The 5,813-nt window shown below is 48.2% G+C and overlaps 1 pseudogene across 1 annotated transcript; it reads right to left on the bottom strand.

The window, feature by feature from the left end:
- Positions 1 to 1,383: 1,383 nt before the first annotated feature.
- Positions 1,384 to 3,451, bottom strand: LOC311373237 (voltage-dependent calcium channel gamma-7 subunit pseudogene; annotated as a pseudogene). The gene is made up of 3 exons (XR_014684262.1): positions 3,431 to 3,451; positions 2,279 to 2,455; positions 1,384 to 1,864 (listed from the first exon to the last, which is right to left on the bottom strand). The product of XR_014684262.1 is annotated as a voltage-dependent calcium channel gamma-7 subunit pseudogene (transcript).
- Positions 3,452 to 5,813: the final 2,362 nt, after the last annotated feature.

The raw sequence follows: 5,813 nt of genomic DNA, 5'->3' as shown, positions 1-5,813 counted from the left end.
CAGGTGTGTGTTAAAGTGTGTGTTCCAGGTGTGTGTTAAAGTGTGTGTTCCAGGCGTGTGTTAAAGTGTGTGTTCCAGGCGTGTGTTAAAGTGTGTGTTCCAGGTGTGTGTTAATGTGTGTGTTCCAGGTGTGTGTTAAAGTGTGTGTTCCAGGTGTGTGTTCCAGGCGTGTGTTAAAGTGTGTGTTAAAGTGTGTGTTCCAGGCGTGTGTTAAAGTGTGTGTTAAAGTGTGTGTTCCAGGTGTGTGTTAAAGTGTGTGTTCCAGGCGTGTGTTAAAGTGTGTGTTCCAGGTGTGTGTTAAAGTGTGTGTTCCAGGCGTGTGTGTGTTCCAGGCGTGTGTGTGTGTTCCAGGCGTGTGTTCCAGGCGTGTGTTCCAGGCGTGTGTTAAAGTGTGTGTTCCAGGCGTGTGTGTGTTCCAGGTGTGTGTTAAAGTGTGTGTTCCAGGTGTGTGTTAAAGTGTGTGTTCCAGGTGTGTGTTCCAGGCGTGTGTTAAAGTGTGTGTTCCAGGCGTGTGTGTGTTCCAGGTGTGTGTTAAAGTGTGTGTTCCAGGTGTGTGTTAAAGTGTGTGTTCCAGGTGTGTGTTCCAGGCGTGTGTTCCAGGCGTGTGTTCCAGGCGTGTGTTAAAGTGTGTGTTAAGGTGTGTGTTCCAGGCGTGTGTTAAAGTGTGTGTTCCAGGTGTGTGTTCCAGGCGTGTGTTAAAGTGTGTGTTCCAGGTGTGTGTTCCAGGTGTGTGTTAAAGTGTGTGTTCCAGGTGTGTGTTCCAGGCGTGTGTTCCAGGCGTGTGTTAAAGTGTGTGTTCCAGGCGTGTGTGTGTTCCAGGTGTGTGTTCCAGGCGTGTGTTAAAGTGTGTGTTCCAGGCGTGTGTTCCAGGTGTGTGTTCCAGGTGTGTGTTAAAGTGTGTGTTTCCAGGCGTGTGTTAAAGTGTGTGTTCCAGGCGTGTGTTAAAGTGTGTGTTCAGGCGTGTGTTAAAGTGTGTGTTCCAGGCGTGTGTGTGTTCCAGGTGTGTGTTAAAGTGTGTGTTCCAGGTGTGTGTGTGTTCCAGGTGTGTGTTCCAGGCGTGTGTTAAAGTGTGTGTTCCAGGCGTGTGTTCCAGGCGTGTGTTAAAGTGTGTGTTCCAGGTGTGTGTGTGTGTTCCAGGTGTGTGTTCCAGGCGTGTGTGTGTTCCAGGCGTGTGTTCCAGGCGTGTGTTAAAGTGTGTGTTCCAGGCGTGTGTTAAAGTGTGTGTTCCAGGCGTGTGTGTGTGTTCCAGGTGTGTGTTCCAGGTGTTGTGTTCCAGGCGTGTGTTCCAGGCGTGTGTTCCAGGCGTGTGTGTGTTCCAGGCGTGTGTGTGTTCCAGGCGTGTGTTCCAGGCGTGTGTTCCAGGCGTGTGTCCCGCGGGGGCCCCTAGCACGGCGAGGCGCTCATGCGCATGTGGGCGTGGTAGTGGGGGGGGGGCACGGCGGCGGGCGGGGCGCCCTGCGGGGGGAGGAGGTGGTGGGAGCGGGGGAGGGTGGCCGTGCTGCCGGGGTGCAGCGGGTGGGGGGGGTAGCCCCCCCCCGCCGAGGAGGAGGAGGAGGGGAAGGGGGGGCCGTGGTTGTGCAGCTGGTAGCTGGCGGAGGAGGAGGGGGGGCCGGAGGAGGAGGAGGGGCCGGCGGCGGGGGGGGGGGGGCGGGGCCTGGTTGAGCTGGATGCTGATGTCGGAGGAGGAGGCGTCGGAGGGGGAGCGGGGGCGGGCGGCGGGCGGCCAGGCGTCCGGGTGCAGGTACTGCCCGCTGTAGTCGCTGCAGTGAGACAGGCGGGGGCGGTACAGGGCGGGGTGCGGCCGGTACAGCTCCTCCTCCGCGTAGCGCTTCATGAAGAGGTAGACGGACATCACGCCCGCGCCCTGCAGGGGGGGGGGAGCACACGCTGCTCATAGGCTGGGTGTGTGTGTGTGTGTGTGTGTGTGTGTGTGCGTGTGTGTGTGTGTACATGTGTGTGCGCGTGTGCGTGTGTGTGTGTGTGTGTGTGTGTGTGTGTGTGTGTGTGTGTGCGTGCGTGTGTGTGTGTGTGTACATGTGTATGTGTGTGTGTGTGCGCGTGTGTGTGTGTGCGTGTGTGTGTGTACATGTGCGTGCGTGCGTGCGTGCGCGCGTGCGTGTGTGTGTGTGTGTGTGCGTGTGTGTGTGTGTGTGTGCGTGTGTGTGTGTGTGCGTGTGTGTGCGTGTGCGTGTGTGTGCGTGTGTGTGTGTGTGCGTGTGTGTGCGTGTGTGTGTGTGTGTGTGTGTGTGTGTGTGTGTGTGTGTGGGGGGGGTCTCACCTCCTTGAGGAGGAAGGAGGAGGCGGCGAAGGCGAAGGACCAGCCGTAGTGGTAGTGGAAGAAGTGCTCAGACTCCCGCGGGCGATTCATCACCTCGTCGTTGATACTGGAGATGTAGAGGACCAGACCCACCACCAGAGAGAGACCTGAGGAGAGACCAGACCCTCTAGAGACCCTCTAGACCAGACCCACCACCAGAGAGAGACCTGAGGAGAGACCAGACCCTCTAGACCCTCTAGACCAGACCCACCACCAGAGAGAGACCTGAGGAGAGACCAGACCCTCTAGACCCTCTAGACCAGACCCACCACCAGAGAGAGACCTGAGGAGAGACCAGACCCTCTAGACCCTCTAGACCAGACCCACCACCAGAGAGAGACCTGAGGAGAGACCAGACCCTCTAGAGACCCTCTAGACCAGACCCACCACCAGAGAGAGACCTGAGGAGAGACCAGACCCTCTAGACCCTCTAGACCCTCTAGACCCTCCAGACCCTCTAGACCAGACCCACCACCAGAGAGAGGCTGGGGGGTAGAGGGTTAGACCAGACTGAGGCTGGGGGGACAGGGTCTGGTCTGGTAAACGTTTCCTCTGCTCATACGATGAACCGTTAGTGGAGCAGAGTGGGAGGCGGTTGCCAGGGCAACAGTGTGTTCTACAGAGAACCACAGACTGAGAGCAGACCCACCAATCACAGAGAAGACCAGCCCTCCACCAATCACAGAGAAGACCAGCCCTCCACCAATCACAGAGAAGACCAGCCCTCCACCAATCACAGAGAAGACCAGCCCTCCACCAATCACAGAGAAGACCAGCCCTCCACCAATCACAGAGAAGACCAGCCCTCCACCAATCACAGAGAAGACCAGCCCTCCACCAATCACAGAGAAGACCAGCCCTCCACCAATCACAGAGAAGACCAGCCCTCCACCAATCACAGAGAAGACCAGCCCTCCACCAATCACAGAGAAGACCAGCCATCCACCAATCACAGAGAAGACCAGCCCTCCACCAATCACAGAGACCGGCCCTCCACCAATCAGAGAACACCAGTCAGTAAACCAGCCAATAGGCGAGTTTCAGATCAAGCATGCGTTGCGTTGCCTCGCATAACAGAATGCATTCTGGGATAAAAACGTCAGAAATGCTGACGATAACTTCCCTGTGCGACATCGTGTCACATGACTTTAAAGAGTGGCGGGAGGTCCAGGGTCCCGCCCTCCGGCCTCCATAGGACACGCCCCTCAGCGCATCACCACGCCCCGCCCTGGTTGGTCGGAGGGGCCTCGTGGGCGTGTCCCACCGGACGCCGCGGAACCGGACGCGCTTCTGACGCGTTGCAGAGGACGTTCTCAAGTCTCAAACACGGCCAGTGACGTCATATAGGGTTATGAACATGTTATGAACATGTTATGAACATGTTATGAACATGTTATGAACATGGTTGGTTTTATGGTTTATGACCAAATGTCCTCATCATCAATGTTCTAATCATGCTCTGATCACATGTCATTAATGCTCATTAATGCTCATTAATGCTCATTAATGCTCATGTGTTGTGAGAATGATTCATAGTTAATTCCTGATCACATGACCTCCTGTGCAGTCACATGACGTGGTGTTGTTCCGTCAGGTGGTACAGTACGTAACGTTGTTATCTAACTGAACGTCTCCTGACTGCTCTGGGAGAACATCTCAGCCCTCGGGGCGGTTACATAACGACGTGATGATGGACAGAAATAACAGCCAATCGCAAGAGCTCTCGGTAAGCAAGGCGATGACTCAGTAGAAAAGAGCTCTGGTGCGTTCTCTGTTCTGACCAGCAGAGGGCAGCACACACACACACACACACGCGCGCACGCACGCACGCACGCGCACGCACACACACACACACGTGCGCGTGCACGCACACACACACACACACACACACGATGACTTCATAAGTTAAATATGACTTCAAGTATTTAAAGATGACCTCATATAGTTAAGGATGACCTCATGTAGTTAAAGATTACCTCATATAGTTAAGGATGACCTCATATAGTTAAAGATGACCTCATGTAGTTAAATATGACTTCAAGTATTTAAAGATGACCTCATATATTTAAAGATGACCTCATATATTTAAAGATGACCTCATATAGTTAAAGATGACCTCATATAGTTAAAGATGACCTCATATATTTAAAGATGACCTCATATAGTTAAAGATGACCTCATATATTTAAAGATGACCTCATATATTTAAAGATGACCTCATATAGTTAAAGATGACCTCATATATTTAAAGATGACCTCATATAGTTAAGGATGACCTCATGTAGTTAAAGATTACCTCATATAGTTAAGGATGACATCATATAGTTAAAGATGACCTCATATAGTTAAGGATGACCTCATATAGTTAAAGATGACCTCATATAGTTAAATATGACTTCAAGTATTTAAAGATGACCTCATATATTTAAAGATGACCTCATATATTTAAAGATGACCTCATATAGTTAAATATGACTTCAAGTATTTAAAGATGACCTCATATAGTTAAATATGACTTCAAGTATTTAAAGATTACCTCATATAGTTAAGGATGACCTCATATAGTTAAAGATGACCTCATATAGTTAAATATGACTTCAAGTATTTAAAGATGACCTCATATAGTTAAATATGACTTCAAGTATTTAAAGATGACCTCATATATTTAAAGATGACCTCATATAGTTAAAGATCACCTCATATAGTTAAATATGACTTCAAGTATTTAAAGATGACCTCATATAGTTAAATATGACTTCAAGTATTTAAAGATTACCTCATATAGTTAAGGATGACCTCATATAGTTAAAGATGACCTCATATAGTTAAATATGACTTCAAGTATTTAAAGATGACCTCATATAGTTAAATATGACTTCAAGTATTTAAAGATGACCTCATATATTTAAAGATGACCTCATATAGTTAAAGATGACCTCATATAGTTAAATATGACTTCAAGTATTTAAAGATGACCTCATATAGTTAAATATGACTTCAAGAATTTAAAGATTACCTCATATAGTTAAGGATGACCTCATATAGTTAAAGATGACCTCATATAGTTAAATATGACTTCAAGTATTTAAAGATTACCTCATATAGTTAAGGATGACCTCATATAGTTAAAGATGACCTCATATAGTTAAATATGACTTCAAGTATTTAAAGATGACCTCATATAGTTAAATATGACTTCAAGTATTTAAAGATGACCTCATATATTTAAAGATGACCTCATATAGTTAAAGATGACCTCATATATTTAAAGATTACCTCATATAGTTAAGGATGACCTCATATATTTAAAGATTACCTCATATAGTTAAGGATGACCTCATATAGTTAAAGATGACCTCATATAGTTAAATATGACCTCAAGTATTTAAAGATGACCTCATATATTTAAAGATGACCTCATATAGTTAAAGATGACCTCATATAGTTAAATATGACCTCATATAGTTAAGGATGACCTCATATAGTTAAAGATGAC

Source organism: Micromesistius poutassou (genome assembly GCF_964030765.1).
Source record: "Micromesistius poutassou genome assembly, contig: SCAFFOLD_134, whole genome shotgun sequence".
NCBI classification, from domain to species: Eukaryota; Metazoa; Chordata; class Actinopteri; order Gadiformes; family Gadidae; genus Micromesistius; species Micromesistius poutassou.
Note: the sequence above shows the minus strand (reverse complement) of the source record. Positions and strands in the feature narration are given on the sequence as shown.